Below are 12,097 nucleotides of genomic sequence, written 5' to 3'. Positions count from 1 at the left end.
GCAATTGGAAGGTTGGAAAGAACACGTGTTCTGGGTCCAGAGGATCTGCTGCTCAGATTCCTGACCTGAGGGAAGTTACATAACTCTTGGGAACCCCTGTCCAGTCCTTCAGTCTGCAGGAAACATAATCCTTCATCCTCCTCAGGGCCTGTGTACTCCAGATGCTGGTGGCACTGCTGCTTATCCCTTCTCTGTGCAGACTTACTGTCTCCGCCGTAAAGTCTAGTGCATTGTCATCTACTCGCTGCTTGAAAATTGTTTGTAGTTGCAAAGGTGAGATAGACTTTAATTTTTTAAAAGAAAAATGTAATCTGGGAGTGAAGTAAATAGACATATTAAACATTATAGGTTTGAAGTTGCATCTTTTTTCAAGGAATGTAAAATATAGATATTTTAGTTTGCTTATAAAGATTATGCTTGGCATATTAACATAAAAGATTTAAAATCAGGTAACAGACTTTTCTTTGTTCTTTTAAATTTGGTAACAAATGGAGCTACACACTATTGAATTCTGGAATGTGGCAACTTTGTGCCCCAAACTGGGTCTGGACCAAGGCAGGATGGGCAAAGTAAGGGCTTGGCTTCAGAGGCAGTTTTTTGCCTTGCTGGGGGGATTAGGCTGATGATGGGATCAGCTCAGCTATGGCACCTGGAAACTAGCAGGAGGCTCTGGGAGCAGTATTTTGGCAAATGAGGGTCTTGGCTGCCCTGGTGTTGCTGCTTGGATGTCCCAGCTGCGTCTGGGGGGGTCTCTCCCCACCACTAGGTGAAACCTCAACCCGGATGGGGAAGTGTTCTTACTCTGATCAGGAAGGAATTCTCCCATCAGGTCAAACAAGTGCCAGCAAGAAAGGAATTCAGTAATGCAAGAGCAGAAGTGAATTCAGCAGCCATGCGGGCCGTAGAGGGCAAAGAAGAACAGGGAGAAAAGGGAAGTTCATTGAACTGCTCAGCAGAGGGCAAATTCTTTGCCCACTCCTACAGCCAGTCCGCTTGGTCTGCACAGTGTGGGAATTCAATCCAGACCACCCCAGAATTTGGGGGAGCTGCAGAGCACTGGATGGAGTGAGTTTATGTTCTGAGAACTTCCACTTCCCTACTGGTCTGAAATAAAACAGGGAGGGAGAAAAGGATTGTGTTAAGACTAGAAAGCTGAGTGAATGACATAGCAAAGTGACAAAGACATTTACCACTGGAGGTGGAGGTCGGAGAGTTCTTGTCGTTATCATGGGAAAGAGTTCAGAGACAAGTGCAACAGGCTCATACAGCACGAAAGTTTATTTGGTATAAGTCAGTACATACTCAAATGGGATCACTAGCCATCTCAGAGAGGAGGGGTGCTTAAGGGTTTAGGGTTTGGGGTTTTATAGGGCCTTTGGGTAGGGTTGGCATAAGGCATGATGTATACAGCTGATTAACAATCCCTTTGAAGTTTTAAGAATAGGATTATTTAGGTGATGTGTCGATCTGGATCTCAGCATTCTTTACCCATGTAGGTTCATTAACACCGGGGAGGTCTGTCTCTCGTCCTGGTTACAAAGTTACTTAATTGATTAAGGGGCTGGAAGAAGAGAAAGAACAGCATATAGATTAAGTTAAAGAGTAAGCTGGACCTTTTTCGAAGGTTAAGTAGATTTTACAGTGGCATGACCCTTGTCCCGTTTCCCTGTTCTATCTCATTGGCATCCTGGCAGCCTTTGTAATTCAGCCCCAAAGACCCCTTCTAGGGCCCATATCGGTTTCCTTCTTCACCTCAGATGTTCTTCTGTGTCTCTGCCAGTAGACCTCTTCTTCAGGCGCCACCACCACTTCTCTGCCCCTTAGGCCTTAGAATTTTATCTTTGTTTACTAGCAAGCAGATTGTCTGGTTCACCCAAAGGTTTTTGCCAAAACTTTGTTCCAGGAGCTAGGAATGCAAAGTTAAATATGCCACTTTGTTTGCCCTTGAGTCTCTAGTGGAAAACCGAGTCCTTCAGGAGAAGGTGCTAGGTGCTATGATGGAAGTAAGCCCTGAGAAATGAGGCCTTTAGAGAGGGTATATGTAGCTCAGCCAGGGGATTCTAGGAGGGCTTCCTGAAGGAGGTGGTGCCTGAATTAGAACTTGAAAAGAGAGCAGAGGTGCTCTGGAGAGGGGACGGTGGTGCAGAGGTGCAGGTGTGACATACCCACAGATGTGTTCTGTGTGACCAGGTGAGCCCTGAGGCCAGGGATAGGGGTGGGGGTGCTGGAGGTCTGTGGTGAAGGGTCTTTTGAACAGTGGGAAGCTGTGGGACTTAATTAAAACTTTGAAAAATGGGAAGATAACAAGACCAGGAAATGTGCCTTTCCCCACCTGCCTGGAGACAAATGTTTTTTGGGGTGTGATTTTCATACAGTGAAATGCACAGAACTTAAGCGTGCAGTCCGACCACCCGCCTCACCCATGCCCCTAACGGTACATAGACCCTTTTCATCAGCGCGGAGAGTGCTCCTCGGGGAGAGTCCTTCCCACCCAATTCCTGCCCCTTGCCCTAAGCAACCACTAATCTGAGTTCTATCACCATAGATTTTGTCTTTTGTAGAACATGTGTTTCTTTTGTATCTGGCTTCTTTCAGCATAAGGTTTTTGAGTTCCAGCATTTTCTTTCTTTTTGTGGCCCCATAGTATCCCACTGTATGGCTGTGCCACAGTTTGTTCCCGGGTTTGTTTCTAGTTTTTTGTTTTGTGAGAAAATCTGCAATGAACATTCTTATACGAGGCTTTTTGTAGACATATATTTGCATTTCTCTTGGGCAATGGGCTGGTTGGGTTGTAGGGGAGGGGTATATGTACCTCTTTAAGAAACTTCCAAATAGCTTTCTAGAGAAGTTGTGCCGTTTTACATCTCCATCAGCAATGTAAGGGAATTCCACTGCTCCGCATCCTCACTGGCATTTGGTGTTGTCAGTCTTTTCCCTCTGATCTGTTTTAGGGGGCAGGAGTCGCATCTGCTTTAGCTTGCATTTCCCTGATGACCAGGGATGTTGAGTCCTTTTTCTTGTTCCTGTTGGATGTTTGTATGTCATCTTTGGGGAAATGTAAGCCTTTGCCTATTTTAACCATTGGGTTCCTTGTCTTTTTAATTTTTGGGTTATAAGGGTTCTATATATAGTCTAGATAGGAGTCCTTTGTCATATATATATATGTGTTCTCCAGGTTTTCTCCCAGTCTCTGTTTGCTTATTTACTTTCTTAATATTATCTTTTGATCAAGAGAGATTTGTAATTTTAGTGAAGTCTGATTTACCATTATTTTTGCTTTTATAGGTAATGCTTTTTGTATCCTCTTTAAGAAATGTTTTCCTCTGTAAACTCACAAAAATATTCTCCTAGATGTGTTTATTTTTTTAAGTCTTTATACTTCTTGCTTTGAGGTTTAGGTCCACCATCCATTTCAAAATGGTTTGTGTATGGTGTGAGGTAGGATCTTTTTTTTTGGCCCTTTTGTTGAAAATTATGAGTGGGTCCATTTCTGAGCTCTCTGGTCTATTCCACTGATCTGTTATTTTTCACTAGTACCAGACTGTCTACATACTGTAGCTTTATAGTAATTTTTGAAGTTATAAAGAATAAAAAGGAGGACAGTTTTTGGAGGGGCAGAAATGCAGGCCAGAGTAAGACCCATCCATCTGTAGGTGCTATCACAGTGATGACACTCATCTCAAGGCAGTGGCTGTGGGAATGGAGGTTAGGGGAAGATTTAGAGAAATAGTTTAGAGGGAAAACGTGAGGGACTGGTGTTGATTGGGTTTTATAGTAGGGACCAGCAGGCCTTCCATCTGTTTGTTTTAGGGAGAGAGGAGTGAAGGAGTTAACAGGTACAGAATTGTGAGACTTTCCGGCTTCATACCTGCAGCCCTGGTCCCTGCTGTTTAGTTCGTTCCTAAAGTGGAGAGAAGCCTGAATCCTGCTCCTTGCTTTTATTTGAGTTGGGCTGGCACTGGCGCAGCACTTGCCTCGTTGCAAGAAGACCTTGGGACTGAGCCACCCGCTTTGAAGTGGCTCCTGGAACAGAATGTCACTTGCAGCCCTGCCCCAGCTGGGCCATGGGATTCTTTGATCAGGAGCATTTGGGAGCTCTGGGACGCTGTCCTGACCAGGAGTGAGCCTTAGCACTGGTATCCCTTACCGGGGTCACAGGCAGGGAGCCAGGCCCAGGTAATGCTGGGAGTGGGTCTGGGATGGGAAGAGGTAGGTGACAGTCCTTGCCTTGCTGCTTACAGCTGGTGACCTTGGCAAGTCCCTGAGTTCCCATCCCCTCATAAATATGATGGGCAGCATGGTTGTTGAGGTTCAGTAGAGGGGGTTTGGGAACACATCTGGCACATGGCAGGGTACTTCCCTCTCTTCCTGCCGTCTGTCTTTTCCTTCTTTGCCTCTCTCCCTCTCTCCCCTTTTTCTGGTCCATTCCCCCTTTTTCCCCTGACCATCTTATAAATTGTAATAGTCTCTTTGAAGATTAAATGCTAATGAGAGGGGTTTGTTTTAATATAGAATAAAGAGGATACAATGGTCTGGTCCTCTTTGAAATCATGCAGTTGCAGAAGATAAGGTGGGACCTGGTGATACTTGTCATTTCTGCACATCTTCTGTTTATAGTTTTTTCTTCACAGAAGCCCTGCATGGTGGTCATAGCATCTCTGTTTTGCAAGTGGGGAAGCAGAAGCTCAGTGCAGTCCCTCTGGCTCGAGTCACCTAACTGTCTCCCTGGCCGAGGGCCTGGTTACAGGGAGCCGAGTGGTCAGTCAGTGTTTTGGCCAGTGGCAGGGCCCACTTTGGGCTAGTGGCCCCCTAAGAGAGGCTCCTCCTAGTTCCTTAATTAGGATCTTGTCAAATTTTAGAATCTGGGTCTGGGACAGGCTGTAGGTGAAGTTTAGGGGCTTGTTTTCAGTCCTGGCAGCTGGGGGAGACCAGAGCCGCCCCAGATAAAAGAAGCCTTATGCTGTGTGTGACTGCTAAGCTCCGCTCAGACTCTCCATGGTGCAGCTGGCCATCACACTTGCTGATTTGGTCACAGTCTTTATTAAATCCTACTGTGCGCAAGGCCCTAGCTGGGCAGGGTGCAGCAGTGGGGCATGGCCTTTGGGCAATCTCTTGATATTACAGTGCCCTCCAAGAATGGCGCCCCCAGAAGCTGGGCATTGAGAGGGCCCCGAGAGTCCTGTTCTCAAGGAGCTCACACCTTGGAGAAGACAAAAGCAATCCAAAAGTGAGCAAAGGGTTTGAGAGGTACTTTAAAGAAGAGTTCATACAAATGGCCAATAAGCGTATGAAAAGATGCTCAACATTAATCACTGGTGAATGCCAACTAAAACCACAGTAGGATACAATTGCATACCCACTAGAATGACTGAAATTCATTAGACAACAATGCCAAGTGCTGGTGAGAATATGGAGCAACCAGAACTCCCATATATCATAGGTGGGAATGCAAAGTGGGATAGCTGCTTTGGAAAATAATTTGGAGGCTCCTTTGTGATGTTAAGCATACACTTACCATTTAACTCAGCAATTCCACCCCTAGGTGTTTTTACCCAAGGTAAGTGAAATGTATGCCACATGAAGATATGTATGCACATGTTCACAGCTGTATTTTTAGTAGCCCCAAACTGGAACCAACCCGAATGCTCATCAGCTGGTGAACAGCTAAGCAAATGGTGGTATAGCCATACAGTGGAACACTGCTCATGAATAAAAATGAATAAACTATTAATACAGGCAACAGCAAAGATTAATCTTAAAAATCCTTAGTTTTAGAGAAAGAAGCCATACATACAAGACTGCAAGTATGTGGAAAAATTAGAACCCTTATACACTGCTGGAGGGAATGTAAAATGGTGTGCATTTGCTATGGAAAACAGTATGGCAGTTTCTCAAAAAATTAAATATAGAACTACTGTATGATCCAGCAATTTTACTTCTGTGTATATACTGAGAAGAACTGAAAGCAATTTGAAAAATTCGAAGAGATATTTACATACCCATGTTCATAGCAGCATCATTCACAATAGCCCAAAGTTGGAAACAACTCAAATATGGTTTGTACATACAGTGGTATATTTTTCATTCTTAAAAAAAGAAATTCTGACATATGCTACAACATGGAAGAACCTTGAAGACATTATGTTAAGTGAAGTCACAAGAAGATAAATTTTACATGATTCTTTTTATATGAGATATATGGTACAGTCAAAATCACATAGACAGACTGTAGAACGGAGGCTGCCAGGGGCTGGGAGGAGGGGGTTAGTGTTTAATGGGAGTAGAGGGTCCGTTTGGGGCTTATGAAAAGAGACCTGGAGACGGATGGTGGTGATGGTTGCCCAACAGTGTGAATGTACTTAATACCGCTGAACTGTATGCTTAAAAACGGTTAGGGTGGTAAGTTTTATGTTATGCTACAGTTTAAAAAAAGACTACATACTGCATGGTCCCAGATGTAGGAAATTCTAGAAGAGGCAGAATTACAGGGATAGGAAACTCTCAGTGGTTACCAGCAGCTTCTGAGGAGAGGGGGTTGGGCTACAGAGTCACGGAGGAACTTCGTTCTGGTCTGATTTTGGTGTTGGCTACACGATGATATGCTTCCAGGCTTAAGCCCACCGAACTGTATGAACCACCCAGACAGTGTGGGGTTTGTACAGGGTGGAGTGATGGACAAGCGGTGTGGTTGCTACAGCCCGAGGTTGGGCAAGAGGCTCAGGAAAGCCTAGAGGGTGATGTTTGAGCTGTGACTAGGCCAACACGGAGGAAGAGGGCACAGCAGGGGTAAAGGCAGGGAGACAGGAAGGAGCCCAGCATGGAGGAGCCTCTGTCTGCCCCAGGCTGGAAAAGTCACAGCCCCAAGTTCCACGGTGAACCGCCATCCATGTCCTCGTGGCGTCTTTGTCCAGGGCCACGTCTGAGCTGTGGAGCCTGGACAGTCTCCGTTTGCCCTGCCTCTCTTGGACTCATTTTCTGAGTCTGTCCTGGAGATCTCTGCCTGAGGATGCATGGGATGTGCCCTTATCCTGGCTCCCGGGCTCCCGGGCTCTCGGGCTCCTGGGCCTCTGCTCTGCCCACCTGGGTGGCACGGACATCAGAACCCCGGGTGCTCACATCGTGACAGTGATGGTGTCCACCGCCCTGGGCCGTGTGAGAGTTGCTGTGGAGCCATTGCTGTCTGGAAGTGGGACCGCAGTTCTCTGACTTTGGTCTTACTGCATCGCTTGCAGATCCTAGAAGCATTCTCTACCTGGGAGCTTTCACTCTGTACCTGCCAGAGCTTGCAGCTTGCCCCTGTGGGCGTGACCTGTGCTCTGGGGCAGATTCTGCCTCCCCCTGGTTCCCTGTCATGTGTGTGTGGGCTGGGTGGGGAGTGATGTGCCATTACTCGGTTGTAGAGAAGCTGTGGGAACTGGTTTCAGAAGTTCCAGAAGCACTTGAACTCCAGGTTTTGATTCTATTTTCATACCTGTCTCTCCCCTCCTTTCCCTCTTTCTCCTGTTCTCAATTTTTAGAAGAAAACAAAGTCATCAGGAGAAACATTCTGTGCTTTTCCTTTGGAATTTCCTCGAGTCTTTGCTGTTTAGTTGGAAGCCATGTGAGAAACACCCACAAGAAGGGGTCAGAAATAGAGTTTGGTGTCAGGAACAGTGGAGGGGCTGGAAAGACATCAGGTAGGTAGGCCTACTAATGGATTTGGTGACTGCTTCCTGTCTGGTGCTGTCAAAGGTGAAGGGTTAGCCAGGAGGATGCTGTGCCTTGATCCCTGGTGGCCTCTGGGAGGCTGGTCCTGTCCTGGCAGGGGTAGAGTCCTGGTGTGGACACATGAGGTTTGGCTTGATGGTTCTGTTGACCTTTGGGGTTTCTGGGTAGAGTGGCTCAAGGAAGGAGAAATATTTGGGTGGGGCTTGATGTGTGGACTTCTTGGATGTAAGGAGCATAGGGCAGCCTTTGTTACTACTGTTGTTATTACTTGAGAGAAGAATTCCTTAGATGCCAAGTCTAGTGTCTGCGAGGTTCACCTTCTCGCTCTCCTGGCCCGCCAGCGATGCCCCTGGAGGTCGTGCTGCTGCTGCTCTGTCAGGTAATGCCATGTGTTCCTGACCAGCTCTGGTGACTGACCTCTCCGTGGTTCCTGGATTGTGCTGTGTGTGTGTGCTCTGAGCAGGTAAGAGGGGTGATATGAAGTAGGGTCCTGTGACTCTATCTAGCCTGGGCAAGTTCAATGCCATTGGTGAGTTTCTTAGCTGAGGGTGCCTCAAAATCCCTAATATGTCCTTTCCCCTCCCTTCCTTTCCCTATCTCCCTCTAACGCATTTCTTGCCGGCATGATGCCTCTTTACCCCTAAATATTTTCAGTGTTTGCTTTCTAAAAACAAGGACATTCTCCCCCATAACCATCTTGCAGTTACATGCAGTACTGTTATTTAGATTTCACCAACTGAAATTCACAATTTCACCAATTGTTCCAATAGTTTATGTAAAACAAAGGACATCCTGGGCCAGGCACTGCAGTCAGATGTCACGTCCCTTAACTCCCTCAGTCTGGAGCAGTCCCTGTGTCTGTGTGTTCCATGACATTGCTGATTCTGAAACGTATGGACCAGTTATTAGGCCGGGGGTAGAGCCCTAGCGTGGACACATGAGGTTTGGCTTGATGGTTCTGTTGACCTTTGGGGTTTCTGGTAAGAGTGGCTCAAGGAAGGAGAAAGATTTGGATGGGGCTTGATGTCCCTCCTTTGGGCTTTGATATTTCCTCATCATTAGACTCAGTTTCTGCAGCTCGGGTAGGAACATCACGGAAGTGACGCTGAATTCTCAGCCAGCATGTCAGGAGGCATGTGGTCCTGATTTGCACCGTGGTGTGTGACGCTGTATTTGAACAGGTTCTGTTTTGGTAAGTTACTATTTTTTCTCCCTTGTATAAATGTCTCATGATCAGACATTGTGAGACTATGTACTTGTCCTGTTACTCTTCATTTCCCAAACCTTCACACACTAGTTTTAGCATCTATTGGTGATTCTTGTCAGAATCAGTTGTCATGCTGGTTGTTAGATGGTGAGTTTCTAATTCCAGATCTTCTGTATTTACTGATTGTGTGGGAAAGAACTTCCTCTTTCCCTTTGTTTATATTACTGAGGACTCAGGAATTCTTATTCTATTCAGTAGTTTGCAGTCCTTTATCATCATTTAATCTGTTACTCCGATCGCCCCATGTTTGCTGGTTGAAGCCCCGTCTTCCTTGAGCACTTCCTTACTTCCTATACAAGATACTCTCTTTGCAGCCCTGAAGTAAGCTGTTTCTACAAGGACACCTGGTTTGTTTTCTTTTGAGTGTCCCAGGCTGGCTTTCTCAGGTCATGGGTCATGGGAGGGGTGAGGGGCTGTGACAGTCTTGTGACACAGGCAAGAGTGGCTGCAGGGCATCCCCCCAGCACAGCATGAGCCACCCCTGCTCACTTGCGGCCTCTGCAGCTTGCGCAGCTCTCTGCCTGTGGGACCCCTGTAGGGACCACAAAACTTCCTTTGGTTGCACATTTCTCCATCGGTGTTTGTTTTTATCTTAAAAACCATTGCCATTTCCAGTCCAACAGGGCAGGCTTTACCTTACACTTCCCTTTCCATGTTTATAAGGCCCCTCACTGACAAAGAAAACTGCCTCCCAGTCTCCACAGTAAGTTATTTGCTCAGTCCTAGAATGTACTAAAATATCTTCAGAATTGCTAACTGGGGTCTCCGTGAAAAAGCCTACTAATCAGAGCTTAATAGTTCATTAGAGCTTTTTCTCTTTAGCTTGAGGCATATGGTGAAGACCCCAGCTTCCAGAGTTCCTTGGGTTCCCCCCCCTCCTCTGTGCATGGAAGGGTGGTTACAGGTACTCCATTTATTTGTTTCTTGTTTATATTTCCTTGTAGGGATCTCCCATACCTATTTATATACTTTTAAACTTTATGTGAATTTTTGGGGTGAGGGTATTTCTTGCATTTCAGTGATAGGACTGAATTTTGCTCATTTTTAGTGGGGATACAGAGACGGAGTGGTTGAGGTGACAGGAGGATGTAAGTGTTGAAAGGAGGAAGTGCAGGGAGGGCACGGAACTGAAGGGGGGCTTCCCATTGACATGGCCACACCGACCTCCTCTCTTCCCGGCCCTCTGGTCTGCTTTCTCCTCCGTGTACCCACTGTTCCCTGTGCTGTATTCACTCCCATTTCGCTGACAGGAGTCACAGCTGCAGGGCAGGTAAGCGCTCCCCCTGCTGGGGTTGGCTGGTGGCTGTCCTGCCCTGGGCCGGCCGGTGTTTCATCCCCATCGCGAGGTCTTAACTATGTTTAGATACAGGTGTGACTTAGAGTGGCTTAATTAACGTTATTCTCAGGACTTCCCAGGTGAGCTCTCTCAGGAAATGTTCTGGTCCTCACGTCAAAGGAAGTGCGGCATTTCTGTTATCTGTAAATATCTTTATTAAGCTTAACATCAATCTTCTTCATTGTATTTTGAATTAAATGTTATTGGTGTTTTTGGAGCTTACAGTCTAATAGGGGAGAGGTTCAAGAAACACCCCATTAAATACATGATTATAAATGTGCTCATTGCTACTAAGGTGACTACATGGAGGGCAAGGGAAAGTAACAGGTCTGATGTATATTGAAGGGGATTTACGAAAAGGCCATCTGAGAAAGTGAGATGGGAAAAGAGACTTGAAGGATGAGGTTTCCAAATTTAAATAGCAAGTTTGATAACCAGAGAGCAGGCACTTGCCACTTGTCTGCACTTGGTGGAATTGCAAGTATGCAGCGCAGAACTGGTTCCTGAGGCCCAGCTCTCCTCTGCCCTTTATCTGTAGTCCCCTTGGGGACATGCATGTGAATCTACCTGCTGCAGGTGGCTTAGGAGATCCGTGTCTGCAGTGACCCAGATGCCGGGCTTGCATTGGAGAAAACCTGGCGGCCACTGGGCAGCCTGTTCTGTAGGGCAGGAGGTGCTGGCCATGCCAGGGGGCACTAGAGGCTGCATCAACTGGAGCCGGCATGGTAGAAAAGGGCAGGCTGCACAAGACCTTGTAAAGTCTCCAGCCTTATAAACATAAGTGGCAGCTGCCCCAACACTGAGGGTGCTGGCAGGTAGGGCGCTTGCTCCGGTTAGTCCAGGCTGGGAGACTGGACTCAGGCACCTCTCCATCCCTCCCAAAGCAAGAGTCTGTAAAATTAGGCCACAAGTAAAACCACAGTCACTTTCAATTATTCTCATGAACAAAATGGAATTGTTTATGTTCCTGGAGAGAATGTCCGTGTCTTCCTCATTTCCAAATGTGACTAGCACAGTATGTAACATATATTAGGTATTCATTAAATGTTGAATTATGAGGCTAATGAATATGTTAAAAATTACTTTTTTCCCCTAATAAAAATTTTTTCCCCCCCTCATAGCCCAGGTATTTGGAGAATACACCTAACTATTTCATACCTCAGTTACTGGGAAGAATGGACTGGTTCATTCTGATGGGCCAGGGATGGTGCCCTGCAGGGGTTTGGAGAATTCTTTTCCCGGTAGCAATTCTTGCTTAACTTTAAAGCTCTGTTCTGAAATTTGAAAAGACCTTAGATATGTATGATTATTAGAGGGCAGTTCTTTCTCTTAGAATTAATTTTCAAGTTCAGAACACTTTATAGCTGAGACCAGTCTCAGGCTTTTGTAGTAAGTAAAGCAGACATTTAAAATTTGAAATTGAATTTGCATGTTTTCCACATTTGCCTCCAGTGCCTGCCCAGGGTGTTGTTCTGTTTTATTTCCTACGACCTCAGGAGCTTGGAGCAGACAGCCAAGCTTCTAAGCCCATAACAGTAATAAATGAAAATGTCCCTTTGTCTTCTGCCTTTCTCTTAACACTGTGGACAGGGACTCTTATAGGCAAGGTCTCAGTTTCCTAATTCCTTGTCTCCATTTCTCTAACTTGATGGGTCCCAAATACTGTGGGGTGGTGACTGCTTCCTCCCACCCGCGGGCTGGTGGGGAGTGGGACCTGTGTATGCATTGCTCTGATCTCTAGGGGAAAAGCTGCCTGGTGTTCTGGAAAGAATGTGAATACTGGATTT

The 12,097-nt window shown here is 46.2% G+C and overlaps 1 protein-coding gene across 2 annotated transcripts in view; it reads left to right on the top strand.

Annotated features, from left to right (window-relative positions):
* ZFAT (zinc finger and AT-hook domain containing) overlaps positions 1-12,097 on the top strand; it is a 204,245-nt gene that overhangs the window by 2,413 nt on the left and 189,735 nt on the right. Inside the window, exon 1 of one of the 2 annotated variants that reach the window (XM_073230175.1) lies at positions 2,064-2,190. The exons of the other annotated variant lie outside the window; for it this stretch is intronic. The gene's annotated coding sequence lies outside the window, so the exon portion shown is untranslated. Of the gene's footprint in view, positions 1-2,063; positions 2,191-12,097 lie in introns of those variants that run through there. 2 annotated transcript variants of the gene reach the window in all.

This window comes from Manis javanica, chromosome 2 (assembly GCF_040802235.1).
Source record: "Manis javanica isolate MJ-LG chromosome 2, MJ_LKY, whole genome shotgun sequence".
Taxonomy (NCBI): Eukaryota; Metazoa; Chordata; class Mammalia; order Pholidota; family Manidae; genus Manis; species Manis javanica.
The sequence above is the reverse complement of the archived record's forward strand: the minus strand, read 5'-3'. Positions and strand labels throughout refer to the sequence as shown.